Source organism: Dasypus novemcinctus, chromosome 21 (assembly GCF_030445035.2).
Source record: "Dasypus novemcinctus isolate mDasNov1 chromosome 21, mDasNov1.1.hap2, whole genome shotgun sequence".
Taxonomy (NCBI): domain Eukaryota; kingdom Metazoa; phylum Chordata; class Mammalia; order Cingulata; family Dasypodidae; genus Dasypus; species Dasypus novemcinctus.
The window spans coordinates 35,267,950-35,289,964 of record NC_080693.1 but is presented as its reverse complement, the minus strand read 5'-3'; the positions used below and the strand labels follow the sequence as shown (position 1 = coordinate 35,289,964).

At 41.5% G+C, this 22,015-nt stretch overlaps 1 protein-coding gene across 1 annotated transcript in view; it reads right to left on the bottom strand.

The window, feature by feature from the left end:
• Positions 1 to 11,172, bottom strand: part of FAM222B (family with sequence similarity 222 member B) — a 100,464-nt gene extending 89,292 nt beyond the window's left edge. Inside the window, exon 1 of the mRNA XM_004449907.3 lies at positions 10,994 to 11,172. The gene's annotated coding sequence lies outside the window, so the exon portion shown is untranslated. The remainder of the gene's footprint in view (positions 1 to 10,993) is intronic.
• Positions 11,173 to 22,015: the final 10,843 nt, after the last annotated feature.

Sequence of the window (22,015 nt, the reverse complement as noted above, 5' to 3'; positions counted from 1 at the left end):
ACAAGCTGATCCTAACTCACCTAGAAGCTGAAATATACAACTTGCAGGAACATTTAAGGGTATCTCATGCCACAGGATACTGACTGTCCAAACTTCAGTCCATGGGAAGCAGATGTGGCTCAGGCAATTGATCTCCTGCCTACCACATGGGGGGGGAGGGGTCTGTGGTTTGGTTCCCGGTGCCTCCTAAAAAAGACAGAGCTGGAATGATGGGCAGGCACAGCAAGCTGACATAACAAGATGATGCAACAAGAGACACAAGAAGAAAAACATAATGAGAATTACAATAAAGCAGGGAACAGAGGTTCCCAGTGCTTCCTCAAGAAAATGAGCAAGACAGCAAGCTGATGCAATGGGTAGGCACAGCAAGCTGACACAAAAAGATGATGCAACAAGAAACACAAAAAGAAAGAACAATGAGAAATACAACAAAAAGCAGGGAATGGAGGTGGCTCAAGCAATTAGGCACCTCCCTCCCATATCGGAGGTCCCAGGTTCAGTTCCCAGTGCCTCCTAAAGACAAAGCAAGTGCAAAACAAAGAGGGGGTGGGGAGAAATAAATAAATAGATAGATAGATAGATAAATAGAGTCTTAAAAAAAAAACCTTCAGTCCATTAAGCAATCCCTGGGACAGCTTGACTAGACTTTGGATGAGATTCAGATGTCACCCAACTAAACTGATAAATCTCACTACTGAAACTTCTTCATGTACTAAAGTGGAAGACATGTCTTTAGGTGATACAGCGGTATCTTAGGATAGGAACAAGAAAGTGGAGAAGAAGAAATTAAGATGTTAACAGACAAAAGTTGAACAACTTCATTACCAGAAGACCTGCCCTACAAGAAATGCTAATAGGAGTCCTTCAGGCTGATATAAAAGGACTCTAGAGTTAAAAAAAAAAACAAAACAGGACTCAACAGTAACTCGATGGCATAAGAAATAAACAACACTGATAAAAGCAACTAAATAAATATAAAATCCTATATTATTGGATTTTATATTGGATATAACTGCTCCCATCCCCCATATCGCTTAATAGGCAAATGTATAAAATAAAATTTTAAATCTATGTTAATGGGCATACAATGTATAAAGATGTAATCTGAGCCAATAACAATACAAGGGAGAGGGAAAACAATATATAAGAGAGTTTGTATACTACTGAAACTTGGCTAGACCCGTGTGGAGCTGGACCATGCGAAGTGCTGACGCACGCAAAGAATGCCCTGCCACACAGGGGTGTCCCCCGCGTAGGGGGGCCCCACACGCAAGGAGTGCACCCCGTAAGGAGAGCCACCCAGCACAAAAGAAAGTGCAGCCTGTCCAGGAATGGCACTGCCCACACGGAGAGCTGACACAACAAGATGACGCAACAAAAAGAAAGACAGATTCCTGTGCCGCTGACGACAACAGAAGTGGACAAAAAAGACGAAGCAAAATAGACACAGAGAACAGACAACTGGGGTAGGGGTGGAAAGGGGAGAGAAATAAATAAATAAATCTTTAAAAACAAAAAAAGAAACTTGGCTGGTAGTAGATTAAGATGAATGTAAGTACAAAGTTAACCACTAAGAAAATAACTGAAAAATATAAAGAAAAGGAAAGAAGGGAGTCAAAGTGATACAATATAAAAAAGTAGCTTATTTTTTAAAAAGGCAATAATAAAGTATTGCAATGGATTTTTAGAGTTTATACCAAAGCATAGCAACAAAAGAAAAATCAGATAAAATGGACTTAATCAAAATTAAAAAGTGTTGTGCATCAAAGGACTTCATCAAGTGAAAAGACAACCTATGCACTGGGAGAAAATGTTTGGAAACCATCTATCTAACAAGGATTTGATACCCAGAATATATAAAAAAATTCCTACAACTCAACAGCAAAAAGACAAACAAGCCAATTAAAGAATGGGCCAAGGATTTGAATAGATATTTCTCCAAATATGATATTCAGATGACCAATAAGTATATGAAAAGATGCTCAATATCACTGGCTATTAAAGAAATGCAAATTAAAACTATAATGAGATACCACACCCACTAGGATGGCTATTATTTAAAAAACTGAAAATAACAAATGTTAGCAAGGATGCAGAGAAATAGGAACCCTTGCACATTGTTGGTAGGATTGGAAAATGGTACAACCAATGTGGAAAATAGTTTGGTGATTCCTCAGAAAGTTAAACATAAACTTACGATAAGACCTGGCAACTCCAGACCTAGGTAAATACCCAAAAGAATAAAAGAAGGAACTCAGACAGGTATTTGTATACCAATGTTGACTAGTATTATTCACAACAGCCAACCGGTGGAAACAACTCAAGTGTCCATGAACAGATGAAAGGATAAACAAAATGTGGTATATCCATTAAATGGAATATTATTCAGTATGAAAACATGAAGTGCCGTTATCTGCTACAACATGGATGAACCTTGAAGACATCGTATTGAGTGAAACAAGCCAGATACAAAACGAACAATACAGCATGCTTTTTCTTACATAAAATACTTCTAAAAAATTAAAAAAATAAATAACAAAAAAAGACCAAAAAAACCCAGAAAACTAAAATGAAAAACAAGAAAAAGAAATAATTAAAAAAAGCAAATTCATAGAGACAGAAAGCAGAATAGTGGTTACCGAGGGTACAGGGAGGGAAGTGGACTTGGCCCATTGGTTAGGGCCTCCGCCTACCACATGGGAGGTCCATGGTTTAAACCCCAGGCCTCCTTGACCCATGTGGAGCTGGCCCATGCATAGTGCTGATGGGCACAAGGACTGCCGTGCCACGCAGGGGTGTCCCCCGCGTAGGGGAGCCCCACACGCAAGGAGTGCGCCCTGTAAGGAGAGCCGCCCAGTGTGAAAGAAAGTGCAGCCTGCCCAAGAATGGCACTGCACACACGGAAAGCAGACACAAGATGATGCAACAAGAAGAAACACAGATTCCCAATGCCACTGATAAGGATAGAAGCGGTCACAGAAGACGACACAGCGAATGGACACAGAGCGCAGACAACTGGGGGTGGGGGAAAGGGGAGAGAAATAAATAAAAAATAAATCTTTAAAAAAAAAAGGATACAGGGAGGGAGAAATGGGGAGTCATTGCTAAATGAGCATATATTTCATTTGGGATGATGAAAATAGTCTGGAAATTGATAGTGATAGAAGTTACACAGCATTGTAAATATACTTAATGTCAAAGTATTGGCTATTTAAAATGGTTAAAATGATTTTTATATTATGCATACTTTACCAATTTAAAAATTATTTATTTTATTACACATTTTATTTTATTATTTCTATTTTATGTTTCAATTAAAATTGCTATCACCAATTGTAACAAATGTTCTACACCAATGCAAGGTATTGGTGGTGGGGTAGTATATGGGAATCCTATTATTTTCTGCATGATTGTCCCATAAACTCACAATTTTTCCAATAAAGTGGGAAAAATTAATTACTTAAAATAATAAAATTAGGGAAGTGGATGTGGCTCAAGCAATTAGGGTCCCATCTACCATACAGAAGGTCCAAGGTTCAATGTCCAGGGCCTCCTGGTAAAGGCAAGCTGACCCATGTGGCAAGCCGGCCCACAGAGAGTGCTGGCCTGTGCAGAGTACTGTCCTGCGCAGGAGTGCTGGCCCATGGGGAGAGCTGGCGCAGCAAGATGATGCAACAAAAAAGAGACACAGAGGAGAGACAATAAGAGACGCAGCAGACCAGGGAGCTGAGGTGGCGCAAGAAAACAACTGCCTCTCTCCCACTCCAGAAGGTCCCAGGATGGGTTCCCAGAGCCGCCTAATGAGAATACAAACAGACACAGAAGAACACACAGCGAATGGACACAGAAAGCAGACAATGGGGGGGACTTGGGGGGGGGTGGTGGTAAATAAATTAAAAAATACTAATAAATCTTAAAAATAAATAAAGGGAGGCCAATTTGGTTCAACTGATAGAGCATCCGCCTACCACATGGGAGGTCCAAGATTCAAACCCAGGGCCTCCTGATCCGTGTGGTGAGCTGACCCATGCGCAGTGCTGATGCGCTCAAGAAGTGCCCTGCCACACAGGGGTATCCCCTGTGTAGGGGAGTCCCACGTGCAAGGATTTTGTCCCGTAAGGAGAGCCACCCCACGCGAAAAAAGTGCAGCCCGCCCAGGAGCGGCACCACACACATGGAGAGCTGACGCAGCAAGATGACGCAACAAAAAAGAGACAAAGATTACCAGTGCCGCTGACAATACAAGCAGACACAGAAGAACACACAGCAAGTGGACAGAGAGAGCGGATAACGCAGGGGAAGGGGAGAGAAATAAATAAAAAATAAATCTTTAAAAATATATATGAATAAATAATTCTTAAAGGATCTACATTCTCTCAGAATTTTCACTACATAGCTTTCAAATTATGTAAAATATATTCAAAAATAAATTGTTAAAAATTCAAATATATTTAGGAAACTACATTTCTGGAGTTCTTTAAAGCATCCCCCTCACAAGAAGTTTTGTCTTTTTTTAAAGATTTATTTATTTATTTATTTATTTCTCTCCCCTCCTCCCCCCAGTAGTCTGTTCTCTGTGTCTATCTGCTGCATCTTCTTTCTTTGTCCACTTCTGTTGTTGTCAGCAGCACGGGGATCTGGAGGTTCTTTTTCATAAATGCATAAAGCTGTGTAACCACAACCACAAACAAGATACAGAGCAATTCCATCACCTCCCCTCCCCACCAAAATCCCTTTGTAGTCAAACTGTGCCCCTACTCTTAACTAATTTAGTCTCCATTGAGTTTTCCAGAAATTTCATATAAATGCAATCATACATCATATGGACTTTTGAGTTTGGCTTTTTTCACTTAATATTAATGCCTTTGAGATTAATTCATGCTATTGCACATATCAATAGTTCCTTTTTAATGCTGAGCAGTATTCCATTGTATGAATGTACTACAGTTTGTTTACCTACTCCCCAGTTGAGGGACATCCAGGTTGTTTCCAGTTTTTGCTGAATACAAATAAAACTGCTATTAACATTCACATACAGGTTTTTATGTTAACATAGGTTTTCATTTCACTTGGATTAATTACTAGGTTATATGGTAAATGTATGTTTTACTTTGTAAGAAACTGCCAAAGTGTTTCTCAAAGTTCCAGCTGCTCCACATCCTCACTAACCCTTAATATAGTTATCTTCTTCTGTTGCTGTTGTTTGTTGCTGTTATTTTAGTCATTCTAATAGGGTGTATCTCATAAGATTTTAATTTGCATTTCTCTAATGGCTAAGAGGTTGAGCATATTCTCATAAGCTTATGCGTTATTTGTATATCTTTTCTGGTGAAATAAACATTCAAATCTTTTGCCCATTTTTGTATTGTTTGTTTGCTTTCTTCTTGTTGAATTCTGAGTTCTTTATATATTCTAGATACAAGCCCTATGCCTGTGCAAATATTTTCTCCCAGTCTGTAGCTTGTCTTTTCATTCATTTAACAGTGTCTTTTCCAGAGCAAAAGTTTTCAATTTATCAATATCTTCTTTTATGAATCTTGTTTCTGGAGTTGTATCTAAGAACGCTTTGGCTGACCTCAAGATAAAATAACTGGAAGAGACCAGAAGAAAATCTGTTATCATCTTACAATTAGATCCACGATCCATTTTGAGTTAATTTTTGTAAAAGGTTAAGGTTCCTTTTTTCTTTTTTTAAAATACCAGGGCTGGGGGTTGAACCTGGGACCTCATATATGGGAATGCAGCGCTCAACCGCTTGAGCCACATCCACTCCCTGAGATTCATTTTATTTCTGCATAAAGATATCCATTTGTTCTAACATTACTTGTTGAGAAACCCATTCTTCCTCTACTGAATTACCTTTGTACCTCTGCCAAAAATCAAATAGCTGTATTTAATAGCATGGGTCTATTTGTGGACTCCCTGTTCTGTTCACAGATCTATATATCTATCCTTTTGCCAATACCACACTGTCTTATTATAGCTCTTGAGTAAGTCTTGAAATCAGGTAATATGAATCTTCCAACTTTGTTGTCCTTCAAAATTGTGCTGGCTAACATTTAGTCCCTTTGCCTTTCCATATTAATTTTAGAATCGGCTTGTTAATGACTTAAGTTATTAGCTGCCAAGATTTACCTGCCTAGATTTACCTTAAGAAAAACAATGGAGGTAATGTGAGAGTTGGAAACCTTACGTCTATTTTTCAAGGCTCTGATTTTTCACTTGCACAGCTGCTCTGAGATTTCCTGCAGTTCTGCAGAAGGGAAGAAAAATGTTTCGTATAAAGATATGTATTAATATCACTTGGTACAATAAAGTTGAAAATCCAACTTTCCTAAAAGACATGGTGTTTACTCCATGTACAGAAAATCCTGTACTTTACAATGGTTCCTCTGTTACCTATGATCTTCCTCTTACTTCTCACCTAACTTCTACCCATTCTTCAAGTCTTAGCTTGAGCATTCCTCCATCCAGGCACCTTTCCTGATCTCCCAAATAGGGGTTAAGGGTCTATTTTCATTCCACCCACAGGTCCTCTAATACCACTCTTAACATATTGTATTCTATAATGAATGGTTTATAGTTAGTTCCTAGAAAGTTAATAATGGAGGAAATCTTTTAAATCACTCCCTAAATGACCTGAAATCACTCATGAAAACAGTATGGTCCGGTGTTGTACCAAACCACCATTTTATAACTGAGTTATCAAATCTGATTATTTCCCTTTTTATAGTAAATGCATCTTTAATAAATTGAGTATTCTTCCTGTTAAATTGTATTCCTTTTTATTCTAATTTACAGAGCTCTAACAGGGACAAAATCAAAATCTTGAGAGGTATTGAAAAGACAAAAATAGATATTAAACACTTCTCTGACTAATAAAGTATTCACCTCTCACCAAGAGTACAGTGACTTCACACTTATCTCCCATCTGGTCAACTATAAAGCTTCAGCCCTTCCTCTGGCCACTTTACTTCTCATACTCACCCTTACTTCCTAATATATTGTGTTGTATTGTATTATATTACCTCTCTTTTAAAGTTGCTACAATATTTTAGGAGTTCAAAATCCAAGCATTAGGTTCATGTCTCTTCTAAAAATGTTCCAAGCTTCCTGTCCTGTTCTGCTGCATTATACAATGTTAGTCTGCCAAAGTCTTAGCTCATTTCCTCCTCCTGCTTGTCCTGATATGGTAATATACATCAATAATGCCCTCTCCCTACTCATTTTCAGACTTTACTGTCTGCCTGGAATGCCCTAACTTCCTTGTCCATCTGGTGAAGTCCTATTATGCAGTTCAGTGTAAGATGCCTTTACTGGCAATATCTGTACCCAGCAGCTAATGCCTTCCACTCAACTCTCATAACAAGTTATACCTCCGTATAGTAGAGTTCTTACTGTACTATATCAATCCTAAAGTACATATTTTTTCCACATTTTAACATCTCTGAAAACAGGATACATCTTACAATTGATGACATGCCAACCTAATTAGCAATATTTCTTCTTTCTTACTGGTATGTGAAATAAATAAGTATAAGCTATACAGTCACTGGCACCACAGATTTGATGAAATAAGATATTACATTCTACTGTAATTACTTGTATATTTCTGTCTCCTCTAGTTCACTAGACTGAACTCCCAGAGGCAGGGGCTATTTCATAATCATCTATGACCAGCATAGATTTGGGCACACAGAGGGTATATATCCAACAAATAACAAACATTTCTTTAGTATTTACTTAGGTACTCTTCTAAGCATTTTACGTAAATTAACATATTTAACCCTTACAACAACAATAAAGAACAATTATTATCTTTTTATAGATGAGGAAACTGAGGCACAGAGATGTTAAATAAGATCATTTGAAGATCTACAGAAAAGTTGCGTAAGACTTGAACCCATGTTTGCTGATTATGATTCATGATTTTTATCATTTTTCCATTCAGAAAATATTTATTGAGCAATTTACTCAATTTACTAGGCTAACTATTGTGCTAAAAACTGATAAGCAAACTCTGGTTCCCAGGTAACCACTGGGAACCACAGATCCATTCTTGAATTCTTTACCCTCCAAATATCAGGTCTAACCTATAAACTCACTTGCCAAGTGAAATATACTCTCCTCTCTGTTTTCCCTTTTTTTAAAACATCTTCCCACATAGTCTCCCTTTAAGTTTGATAGCACTCTGCTTGTCAGGGGGGGAAATACTGTACTCTATTGTTAATTAGCTACAGTGAAAATATCACAAAGACTTCCGTTAGGGAATGGGTTGCAAGATCAGAAGGGCTCTTAAGACACAAAGATTCTGTTTTCAAGCAAATATTCTCAGTAAAACAGAGAAGGGTAAAAACACCATAATTTTGTTTTTAAAAAGAATACCTTAAAAAGTCTTCCCTGAGAAATGAGGTACTTTTTAAGGAAAATGATTCATTTTATCAGAATAAAATGAATAAATTTATTCCTTTTATTTTAGTCTTTGCTATGTCAGGGCATCGCAGGAAATCCTTACATCCCTACAGTTCATCTCCCACTTTGAACATATTGCTTATACAACAGGGAATCAAGGCAATGACCACCCCTCCCTCTCTCCCTGGGGAAGCACTCCTCATTTGGTAACTGTCATCTACTACTAAAAAGTAGCCACAAATAGGAAAGAATAAAAGGAGGGAAGGACAGGAAATTCTCATCGTGGCTGAACAAACTGGCTGAAACTCTTATCATTTTAACATAACATGGATGGCACTTATGGTCTTGTTTAAACTGATGGAAACTTCCAATAGAGGGGAAATGCATTTGCATTACCAAAATTAAAAATAAAATGTCTAATTACTGAAAATAAATTAAGATGGCTAGGCCAACTCTAACATTCTATACTTCTACTTCATCTGCCATGCAGTACTCAAAGACAGAATACATTTACATTTGTATTCTGGGATGATCTATAGGAATAGCAACAAACACTTCCTTTTTTAAACTAACCTCTAAAATATAATCAGTATTACGACAGAGAATTTATTGGGAGGGCCAAGAAATTAGAGCAAAAAGTTTAAAATGATACATCACTTTGCATTTCCAGAAAAGACAGGTAAAACACGTTTTACCAGATAGACAACAAGGTTAATTTCCCCCATTCCTAAAAAATAATTAATTCTCCTTATCTGTGAATCTTCAAGGATTGAGTATAGCCACTCCCTGGACCTTTGCTGACTGAAAGGCAAATCACTCACCAATTTCCCAGAAAACTCAAAATGACTTGCTATGCCAAGCTCTCAATCTTCAGAGCCAGCAAAACTTAAGCATCTGCCTCTTTCCGTCCTTGTGAAAGGAATTTGCACCTCTCTTTAAAATGAGATGGGTAGAGGGCCATTTTCTCTCTTTGGAAGCACATGGCTTGAGTTGGTCCTCTGCTTTCTCTACCCCAAACCAGCACCACCACAAAAGTTCCAGCAATATTCCTTCCTTCTTTGAGAAAAGAACCAGCCACATCTTTGGCTCTGGCACAGCTGCTTCTGTCTTTCTCTAAGATACACTCCACCCTGGAGCCAGCAGGGAAACAAAAAGAGGGGCTGAAAAGGTACTCTATGCTTATCTGACCTCAAAAAGTGACCTGGCCCAGAGGTAACCTGACTCCTTTGCAAAGAAAAAGTTTTTCCAATTAAAAAAAAAAAATTGTACTTGCACACCCATCACTGGGCAGCACTCCCAGCTTGTCTAAAACCAGTTTTTTCTCAACTCATAATAAAGCACATTAGAGCCAAATGTGTTACAAGGGAACCTGAGTGAGCTATGCTCAGAAAGCATTTAACAGATTGGGCCCTCCATTCTCAATTCCCTTCCTCTCAAGGAGCTACACACCGTTTGAAAAAGTGTCAGAGTATGGTATTTTCCTTACACAAGTCTGATGGCTAATCTGTCACATCACAGAACAAACTGGTATTTCTACATGTGATCTGCATGTATAAAGCACGTATATGCCTACTTGGATTTTACACACAACATGCTTCGCAGTGACAAAGAAATTACAGAAAGATCTAAAACACAGTAATATTGGTGGTGATATATTGACATCAGCATAGTACTTACAGTTTACAATTTTCATAAACAATCTCAATCACATACATGATGCTCTCAATAGTCCTTTTTTCTTTTAAGATTTATTTATTTATTTATTTCTCCCAACCTCAATAGCCCATTGAAATACTGTCTTTCCCAGAGGCTCAGAAAGGTTAAGTGGAACTTGCCCAAGGTTATCCACCAGCCTATCACTGGTGGACCTGGGTTCAAACCTGTTTGATTCTAAGCCCCCAGCTCTTTTCCCTAGAGCAGGGTTTCTTAGCCTTTTTGTTCCATGGACCCCTTACTGAGTCCACAATATACTGCGTATCAATTAACAAACATATCACACCCGCACCAACATGTCCCCACAAGAATAATACTTTCTGTTAAATTTCAATTCAAGCTCACGGACCCCTTGTTAAGAACCTCTGCCCTAGACACCAACTTTAAACAGAGGGCTCCTAACTCCCTCCTCCATTCTCCATCAAGAGCAGCCTCTTACTCTGGGAGATCGGCCCTTCCCCAGCTGGTTAATAGTTGGCTTCTTCAGCTCCAGCAGAGCTTTCATCCTCTTCACCCCCCACCCCCTCGCACACGCACTACTATTCTCTGAAAGGAGCGGAAAAGGAGAGGTGACCAAATGCTCCTGGGAGAAGGGTCGATGACAAACGGGAGATCATGGGACACTGCCCCTCCCGTGGGCTCCTTCACTCCGCAGGGCGCACCCCCTTTCCTCCGCCAAGCTATCCAGCTCTGGGGCGGCTGATCTGGCAGCCCGTGCCCTAAATTTTCCCATCATCACCTCAGACTGTCCTCCCCCACGCGCCTTCGCCCCCGGGAGGCAGAACCCACCCCCCACGCCGAACTATCCTTACAACCCGCCACCCCGCTTCCCTCGCGCTCCGCTACCCCCACTTCCATCTCCACTCACTGTCGGTGACTGGGCCCGGCCCTCATGGCTGCTCCGTTGCCGCCAGGCGCTGCCACCGCTGCTCCACGCCCGGGTCACTCAGCCACCGCCACCGCCGTCAGGACTCGCCGGGAGCCGCTCCCGCGCCTGCGCAGCATGAAGTGCCAGGGCCCTCTCCGCCGCTAGCGCCTGCGCAACCCGCTCCAGGGACGTCTTCCTCAGTGCCTGATGCCCTGAGCCCGTGAATCGCAGGTGAACATGACCGCTGGCCTCTAGGACTTGTCAGGCCTAGAGGCTTTGGCGGCTATCCCAGGGTCTGAGGTCTCTGGAGTACCTCGCCTAGGTTATTAAACGCTTGGACCGCTCCGCTCTTAAGGGTCAATAGGCTTAGTAGCACTTCCAGAATTCTGGATTTTGCTTGCACTTACAGCCTCAATTCAGGTGTTCTGAGGTCACCACTCATAATAAATTTGGGTTTCTTTCTAAAAGACGATCACACATCTAGAATGCATTGGAGTAATTGTCTAAGAAGCAACTTTGACACCCCTGAGTGCACTGCTGGGCAGAAGGTGACTGCTCCGAAAGCTCTGGGGACCTTGTCAAGGAGTTATACCCACCTAGAATGCATAACACAGCCAAGTTCAATCTGTTTATCAAGTACGTACTATTCATTGGATGAAATTGTTCTAGGCATCGCATATCTGCCATGCAGGCTTTTCGTCTTCTGCATTTCAGGTCTCGGTGGATCCTGGCCCTTTTGCAAATTGGTAAAAGAAAGTAAGACTCGGCCCAACTCTCAGCCCCCAGACCACTGTGCTACCTTCGTTCAACAGTACAAACTTGAAAGCTGCAGGTGATGCACTGCAACCAAGAGGAAAAGGATATTCAGAACTAAACTCTCATTTTCCTCATGACTCTTTCTTCCACCCTACCTTCAGCCCTGGTCTTAACTCCATAATTCAGAGTTGGGAAAGGTAGGGACCAAGGTATAATGCAAGGGGAGTGGGGGTGGGGTTAAATGGTTCCATTATTTCTGTGGAGAGTGTTAAATTCTATTTCCAGGGAAAGTAAAATCTATCTCCTGATCCCAAGATCTGGTAGGAATGTTTCAACTCCTAATCTAAGAATAAGGAAAGTTTTCCTCAATTTGGAAAGAAGCAAGAATAGGCCTTAGAGTAAAGGTTCAGAATGCTAAAAATGGAGGATCACAGATGATGGAGGCAATAAAACCTGCTTGTCACTAATATTATTTATTCTTTCATAAAAGGAGACAGGAAGATTGCATCTTAGAACTGTTTATAATGGAATTCTCAGGTCACGAGGAAACTAAGAGTACTCCCTTCTGCTTTATTCTCAGGTAAGCACTTAGGAACTTGAGGATTTTTTTTTCTTATCACATGTCCATGGCTTTTAAATACATAGCTACATGCTGCTATGGAAAAACAGTATATAAATTGCCATCTAATCCAGTCCCTAGAAAAGTAAGTCTACAAAAAGGTATAGGGCTAGTGTATAACCTGCCTCCCACCTAGGCAGAACCATCTTGACAGATGTAAAGTAAAAGACAATAGCAGAGCAGGGCAGTGGGCAGTATTCAGGACTCCCTGTGGGTGGGGCGCAGGATCAACCTCAGAGGCTAGTTCCTGGCTTAGAAGAGTTGACATTACTTGCAAAAGTAAATGAGAGCACATTTGCATCACAGGAACTGCAAAGCCAGGAAGGAAGAAGTAATCTCAATACTAAGTTCGGTTGAATGGATGACTAAAAAGATGGCCATAGGGAAATGGATGTGGCTTAAGCAGTTGGGCTCCTGTCTACCATATAAGAGATCCAGGGTTCGATGCCCAGGGCCTCCTGGTGAAAGTAAGTTCTGGCCTGTGTAGCACGCTGGCGTATGCGGAGTGCTGGCCTACACGGAGTACTGGTCTGCGCGGAGTACTGCCCTGCACAGGAGTGCTGGCCCACATGGAGAGCTGGTGCATCAAGATGACACAACAAAATGAGACACAAAGGATAGACAATAAGAGATGCAGCAGATTAGGGAGCTGAGGTGGTCAAGAGAATAATCATCTCTCTCCCACTCCAGAAGATCCTAGGATCAGTTCCCAGAGTCGCCTAATGAGAATACAAGCAGACATAGAGGAGCACACAGTGAATGGACAGAGAGAGCAGACAATGGAGGGAGGAGGAAGAAATGAATTAAAAAAAAAAAGATGGCCATAACTGACCCTGAAGATTCTGGGAACTATGACTTCCTAACTCCCCTACCATAACCATCTCCCTGGGAAAGCCTCCTAGAGTCTATAGGATAAAAGCATATCTTCCTAGATTTGAACTATTTTAAGTCTCTTCTGCCATTTCCATACTTGAATTTCTTACCAAAAGTAAGAATAGTGGATTTTTTCCCCTGCCAAGCATTCATTCACTATATCCAATGACAGTCAATCAAATAACCATCCTAACCCACCCTCAGACCATGTGGTTTAAATGAAGCCCATTCCAGAGATGGAGCACATATTCCTGACCCAAGTCAATAACACATCATATTCCCTAGGCTGCAATGACTCTTTCAGGGATGGCCAAGTAACTCAATCAGAGCAAGTCTTTTGCTCTTTCCCACTAAACTTGGATATGAGAGGATATAATATCTGGAGCTGTTGTAACCATCTTGACACCACAAAGGGAATGCTAATCCAGAGGAAGTAGAGAGCAGAGATGGAAACAGTAACTGAATTTTGGTTACACCAAATCAAGATGTGTGTGACCTAACCTGGGACTTTTCAATTACGTGAGCCAATAAATTCCCTTTTTGAGTTTGACCCAATTTGGGTCAGATTTTATATCACCTGCAATAGAAAGTTCTGATACAGCAGGCCCTGAGCTTCAGCGCTCTCCTGGTTGCTTTTTTCCAATAGAAGCACTTCATGGAGGATTTAAGATGATTCTTCCTACCCATTCATGCTTCATTCCTTAAAGATTTTGCTCTTCCTCTAGCCATGGAAAGGCCAGTCCTTTGGGTAAGACTCCTTATCAACTTTTTTTTTAAAAGATTATTTATTTCTCTCCCCTTCCCCGTCTTGTGTGCTCTCTGTGTCCATTTGCTATGTGTTCTTCTGTATCAGCTTGCGTTGTCAGTCAGCAATGGGAAACTGTGTCTCTCTTTTGTTGCATGTTCTTGCTGCATTAACTCTGTGTGTGTAGAGCCACTCCTGGGCAGGCTGCGCTTTTTTCACGCAGGGCAGCTCTCCTTGTGGGGCACACTCTTTGCTCGTGGGGCACTCCTATGTGGGGGCACCCCTGCATGGCACAGTACTCCTTGCATGCGGCAGCACTGCATGTGGGCCAGCTTACCACATGTCAGGAGGCCCTGGGTATTGAATCCTGGACCCTCCATAAGGTAGGCGGACACTCTTATCAGTTGAGCCATGTCTGCTTCCCTCATTATCAACTTTTGTAGTAACCAACAGAAAAGCCATCTTCACTTATAAAGGGGAGAGTTTATGGATTCTACATAAGGGTTTTGTGACTTCCAATACACAAGACAGGGATGAGATAAAGGAGATGAATACTGGTTTTCTCTACCTTGAAGCATTTTCATTAACTTTGTCCCACTCACCATAAAGACTATGTCCACATTAAAAATTTCATTTATGCACTCACTGGACAAAAATTTATTGAGTACATCCTAAGTACCAGATACTGTTCTAGGTGCAGGAGATACAGTAGTGAACAATATTTTTGTCCATGTCCTCATACAATTTACAGTTTAGTAGGGAGATACAATAACAGCAAACACATAGCATTTACTATGTGATAAGCACTGTCTTAGGCACTTTACATATCAAATATTGTAATCATCATAATAACCATTATAAAGGTACATTTAATAGATGAGGAAATTGAATTAGAAAGAAGTTGCTTGCCCAGGGTCACACAGCTATTAAATAATGAACTTGAGAATGAAACACAGGATATGTTTCCATAATATGTGCTCAATCACTATAATATAAACTACCTTGTCATGGGAGGAAAATTAGGTCCTAAGGAAGGATTTAACCACTCTTGGAAGGAACAGCCTGTGGGAAGACCTGGAAGTAAGAGAGAATACCAAGTAACTGGGGAACGAAAGAACTTCAGTCCAGCTTGAAATGGGGAGTGACAACAGAAAGAAATGGTGAAATAAACCACAGCCATGTTAGTTTGTACTTTATACTGAGGACAGTGAAGCAAGGAAGTGACTTGGTCAGATTGCAGCCATGGAGAGACTGGTAAAATCAAAGACAGGTACTTGCTAAATAGGATCAGTTGTGTGATAAACGCTGTGAAGGAAAGCTTCTCTGAGGAAGTGACAATTTTTTTTTTATTTATTTTTTATTTATTTCTCTCCCCTCCCCGCCCAGTTGTCTGCTCTGTTCTTCTTCATTCGCTGTGTGTTCTTCTGTGACTGCTTCTATCCTTATCAGCAGCACTGGGAATCTGTGTTTCTTTTTGTTGCATCATCTTGTTGTGTCAGCTCTCCGTGTGTGCGGCGCCATTCTTGGGCAGGCTGCACTTTCTTTCGTGCTGGGCAGCTCTCCTTACTGGGCTCCCTCCTTGCGCGTGGGGCTCCCCTACACGGGGGGACACCCCTGCGTGGGAGGGCACTCCTTGAGCACATCAGCACTGTGCATGGGCCAGCTCCACACAGGTCAAGGAGGCCCGGGGTTTAAACCACAGACCTCCCATGTGGTAGGCGGACGCCCTATCCATTGGGCCAAGTCCGCTTCCCTGAGGAAGTGATAATTAACCTGAGACCTGCATGGAGAGCAGAAGCCAAATCTAGAAGAATATACGAGGCAGAAGTAGTAGGTATAAGAAGAGCAATGTGGGAGGAATTTCACTGCCTGGCCTTGAAACTTATTACAAAGCTTCAGTGGTCAAAACAGCATAGTACTGGCATAAAGATAGACACATCAATCAGTGGAATAGAACTGAGAATCCAGAAATAAACCTTCACCTATACAGTCAACTGGTTTTTGACAAACCTACCAAGTTAATGTTAACAGGATATCTCTTTAACAAATGGTGCTGGGACAACTGGATATCCATAACCAAAAGAATGAAAGAGGACCTCTATCTCACTCCCTATACAAGAATCAACTCAAAATGGATCAAAGACCTAAATATAAAAGCCAAGACCATAAAACTACTAAAATAAAATATAGGGAAACATCTTCAAGAGCTTGTAGTAGGTGGTGGTTTCTTGGACCTAATACTCAAAGCATGTGCAATAAAAGAAAAAATAGATAAATGGGACCTCCTCAAAATCAAACACTATTGCACCTCACAGGACTTTGTCAAAAGGGTAAAAAGGCAGCCAACTCAACAGGAGAAAATATTCAGAAATCACAAATCTGATAAGGGTTTAATATCCAGGATCTATAAAGAGATGTTACAACTCAACAATAAAAAGACAAACAATCTAATTAAAAATTGGGCAAAAGACTTGAATTGACATTTGTCCAAAGAAGAAACACAAATGGTGAAAAAACACATGAAGAAATGCTCAACATCACTAATGATTAGGGAAATGCAAATCAAAACTACAATGAGATATCATTTCACACCTATCAGAATGGCCACTGTTAAAAAGACAGAGAGCTACAAGTGTTGGAAAGGATGTGGAGAGAGATAGGAACACCTATTCACTGTTGGTGAGATGCAGAATGGTACAGCGACTGTGGAGGATTAGCAGTTCCTAAAGAAGTTGACTATAGACTTGGCATATGACCCTGCAATACCACTACTGGGTATATACCCAGAAGAACTGAGAAGAGTGACAGACATCTGCACACTGATGTTCATAGTGACATTATTCACGATTGCCAAAAGTTGCAAACAACCCAGGTGTCCATCAACTGTTGAATGGATAAACAAACTGTGGCTTATTCACACGATGGAATATTATACAGCTGTAAGAAAAAACTAAGTCGTAAGGCATATGACAACATGGATGAACCTGGAGGACATTATGTTGAACATAGCAAGCCAGACACAAAAGGACAAATACTGTATGGTTGCATTACTATGAACCAAATATATTGTGTAACATATTATAAGATTTAAAAAAAAAAGTTATCCAGTACATTTACTCAAGAAATATATTTATTTTAAAAAAAGAAGTTAATTGGGGGAAGTGGATGTGGCTCAACCCCTTGGGATCCCGCCTACCACATGGGAGGTCCTGGGTTAGGGACCCTGTGCCTCCTAAAAGATGACGAGCAGATACCACCTCCAACTGCAGCCAGCTAGATGCTGCCTCCTGCTGCAATGGAGCTAGACTCCACCTCCAGACGCAAAGAGCTAGACTCTGTCTGCCCCCGCCATAAAAAGTAGATGCCACAGGCCAGCAGACACCATGGCTCACAGGGAGTAGATGTGGCTTGGGCTATTGGGCGCTCACCTCTCATGTGGGAGGTCCTGGGTTCAGTTCCTGGTGCCTCCTAGAGAAGGCAAGCAAACAATAAGCAGAGAGATGAGTGAACATTTGGGGAAGGGGGCAATAAATAGAGAAAAATAAAGTAAATAAAATAAATATTTTTTAAAAAGTAGATATAAAGGCGCTAAGCAGGAATGAGCTTGGTATAGTCAAGGGGTGAAAAGGCGGCCAGTGTGGCTAAAGCCTTGGAATGAGAAATAAGCAGAGCACAGTGCATGCACGCTGTGGCAAGGTCTTCCAATTAATCCAGTTGCAAAAGGAGGCCAGTGGAAGGTTTTAAGCCCTTTTTTCCTTCTGATCCCATTCCCTTAATCTCCAGAATCCATCTGCTTCTCTTGCTCATCTTCACTGTTATATTTTAGTGAGAAGGAAAAAGTGATGCCCAGTTGGAAAAGGATTTAGGGTCAGGAAAGTGGTTTGCTGTTTTTCAGATGGAAAAGAGAAAGCAGTTTTTAAATAAATGTTGATGGGAGGGATATAGTAAGAGAATTGTTAGGAAGCGGACTTGGATAGGGTGTCCGCCTACCACAAGGGAGGTCCGCGGTTCAAACCCCGGGCCTCCTTGACCCGTGTGCAGCTGGCCCACGCGCAGTGCTGATGTGCTCAAGGAGTGCCCTGCCACGCAGGGGTGTCCCCCCGCGTAGGGGAGCCCCACGCGCAAGGAGTGTGCCCAGTAAGGAGAGCTGCCCAGCGCGAAAGAAAGTGCAGCCTGACCAGGAATGGCGCCGCACACACGGAGAGCTGACACGAGATAATGCAACAAAAAGAAACACAGATTCCCAGTGCTGCTGATAAGGATAAAAGAGGTCACAGAAGAACACACAGCAAATGCACACAGACAGCAGACAACTCGGGGGGGGGGGGATGAGAAATAAAATAAATTTAAAAAAATCTTTAAAAAAAAAGAGAGAGATTGTCTATACAGAAAAGAAAGGATAATTCCTGGAACAAGTTCCCTTAAGGGGTAAAACTGTTAGCGTTAGGCTGGGAACCTTTACTGAGAGCCTACATTATTCTAAGTCCCAGATCCAAATGAACTACAATATTAGGTAGATATGTTATCATCATCCCCATTTTTATAGATGAGGAAACTGAGACTTGGAGATTTTCAATAAATTTTCTAAACGCACACAGCTACTAGGTGGCAAAGCTGAAATATGAACCCCGACAGTCTGGCATCAGTTTCATTTGATTAGCATTTCCTAATCTCACCAAGCACAAAATTCCTCCACAATATTCTTTGAGGGAAAATAACTAGGAAAGAAGATAATTAACAAGGCACTTTGACTTTTTCCCTCAAGTTTCTTCCTCATCAGAGGGATCCTTCCACATTGTTATCTGTGGTCAGCACTATAATACTAATATATGTTCCTTGGGTGAGTTTGCTTTTGTGTGATTAAGCCCTTTGTCCACTTATGTTTAACTACAAAATTTTTCTTTCACCCTAACTGCAGTTGAAATGGCTGTCAAAAAAGGATACATGGAGGGAAGCAGATATGGCTCAAGTGACAGAGCTTCCACCTACCGTATGGGAGGACCTGGGTTCAATCCGTGGGGCTTCCTGGTGAAAAAAGAAGAGAAAACACGCCCTTGTAACAAGCCAGTGCCCGTGCAAGTGCCCGTGTGGTGAGCCAGTGCCCTGCACAAGCGAGTCACACAGTAAGATGATGATGACACATCCAAAGAGAGACAGGGGAGAGTCAAGGTGAAGCCAGCAGAAACCAGGACTTGAGGTGGTGCAATTAACAGGGAACCTCTCTCCCCATCAGAGATCTCTAGGATTGAATCCCAGTGAATCCTAGAAGAGAGAAAATGAGAAGAGAAGGCAACACAGACAGCAAAAACAAAAAACAAAAAAACACAGCAGGGCGGAAGGAGGGAAAAGGGGGTAAATAAATAAATAAATCTTTAAAAATATATATATCATGATCAAATTGTATTTTTAAAAAAGGATACATGGGGAGTAGATGTAGCTCAAGTGGTTGAGCGCCTGTTTCCCATGTATGAGGTCCCAGGTTTGATCCCTGGTACCTCCTGAAAATAAACAATAAAAACAAACAAAAGGGAAGCGGACTTGGCCCAGTGGTTAGGGTGTCCGTCTACCACATGGGAGGTCCGCGGCTCAAACACTGGGCCTCCTTGACCGGTGTGGAGCTGGCCCATGTGCAGTGCTGATGTGCGCAAGGAGTGCCGTGCCATGGAGGGGTGTCCCTCGTGTAGGGGAGCCCCACACGCAAGGAGTGCACCCCCTAAGGAAAGCCACCCAGCAAAAAGAAAGTGCAGCCTGCCCAGGGATGGCGCCACCCACACAGAGAGCTGACACAACAAGATGACACAACAAAGAGAAACACAGATTCCAGTGCCGCTGCCAACAACAGAAGCGGACAAAGAAGACGCAGCAAATAGACACAGAGAACAGACAACGGGGGGAAGGGGAGATAAATAAATAAATAAATAAATAAATCTTTAAAACAAAACAAGAAAACCAACTTTCATTGGGGAGCAGATATAGCTCAGTGGTTGAGTGCCTGCTTCCCACGTTCAAGGTCCTAGGTTCAATCCCAGGTAAGGTACCTCTTTAAAAAAAAAAAGATACATATTTTTCTGATCACTGGCCATTCCCCATATTTAGTGGCATCTTGTTCTCTGGGAACCCATATGCCCAAAGAACATCCAGAATATCATGTTCCAAAAGGGCTGTTCCTTTCACTAACTGAGCACGTAGCCTGCAAGCTGGAGACTGGTACCAATTGCAAAGCCATGCTGTCAGTTCTATGTCCCTTAGAACTTCACTGGACACTAAGCCTCCAACAGTAGCCTGGTCAGTTTGTTCTCATCATCCTTCAACAATTCTCACCTCTCTGTCCTTTACCATCAATTTTTTCCCCTCTCTACTGGCTCACTACCATGAGCAATCAAAAATCTCCCTCTCTTAATTCCACTCTCCTTACCCCCTCTTCTACTACTATCTCCCATTTTCTTTGCCATCCTGGACAGAGCTGTGTATACTGAAACTGTCCTCAATTTCTTTTGTCCCATTCTTTCTCTTTTTTAAAAGATTTATTTATTTATCTCCCCCTCCCCCCACTGTTTTTGTGCTCACTGTCCGCTTTGTGTCCATTTGCTGTGTGTTCTTCTGTGTCTGCTTGTCTTCTCTTTAGGCAGCACCAGGAACTGATCCTGGGACCTTCTTGATCAGGAGAGGCACTCAATGTCTTGCACCACCTCAGCTCCCTGGTCTGTGTCTCTTATTGTCTCCCCTCTGTGTCTCTTTTTTTGGTATCATCTTGCTGCACCAGCTCTCTGCACGGGCCAGCTTGCCTTCACCAGGAGGCCCTGGGAATTGATCCCTGGACCATCCGTTTGGTAGACAGGAGCCCATTCGTTTGAGCCACATCCGCCTCCCCCATTATCTTTTCAACCCACTCCATTCAGGCGTTTGTTCAGACTACATTAATGACTAGCACACAGTTAATTCCAGTTGTCAATTCTCAACCCTCAACCTACTTGTTCTATCAGCACCATTTGACTAGTGAATTACTCCCCTCTTCCTGGAAACAACTTCTTCACTTAGCTTCCTTCCTATTTTATAGACTGCTTCTTCTCAGTCTCTTTGTGGGTTCCTCCTCCCCATCCCTTAATGTTGGAGTGCCCACACCTCAGGATAGGACTGCTACCTCTGAGGAGTCAAGAAATACTTGATCTTTGCAAATCATTCCTTTAGTGTGATGATCTATAAGTTTATATCTCCCAAATTTATATCTCCAGCCCAGACTTCTCTCCATTCCAGACTTTTCCAACTGCCTACTTGACATGGCCAAAAATGAACTACTGTTCTCTCCCTAAAAAAAATTACTCTACTTGTAATCTTTCCTATCTTATTATTGTTACTTTCCTCCCTCCTGCAATTCAGTTAAAAAAAAAACACACAAAACAACCTTGGCGTCATCCTTGATTCCTTTATTTATGTCACACTCTACATCCAATCCATCAACAAATCATATATTCATAATCTGTTTTTCTCCTCTCCATGGAAGGTCCTGGTCTAAGCCAATATTGTTTCTCATTTGAGCTATTGCAAAGCCTCCTAATTGCTTCTGCTCTTAGCACTTTTAAAATGTAAGTCACATCCTGTCACTCCTTTAGTCAAAACCTTCCAATTGCTCCTCATTCTCTCCAAGTAATCTGGCCAGATTACCCAGTTTACCTCATCTCCTATACTCTCTTTTTTGACTCCACTCCAGTCACACTGGCCTCTTTGTTATTCCTCAAATTCATTCCTGCCTCAGAGCTTCTGCACTTGCTTATTCTCTCTGCTTGAAATGTTCTTCCCCCAGATATCCACTTGGTTCATTCCTTCAAGTTTTTGTTTAAATGTTATCTCCTCAATAAGACCTATCTGACCACCCTATTTAAAATTACAACCACATTCACCCCTACAATCCCAATTCCTCTTTACCCTATTCTTTTTTTATCACAGAATTTCTAAAACACTTCATTGTGTATTGCTTACTGCCTGTCATTCTCCCACTATCCCCCTTCCAGTTCCCAGGACTCCCCAGGAT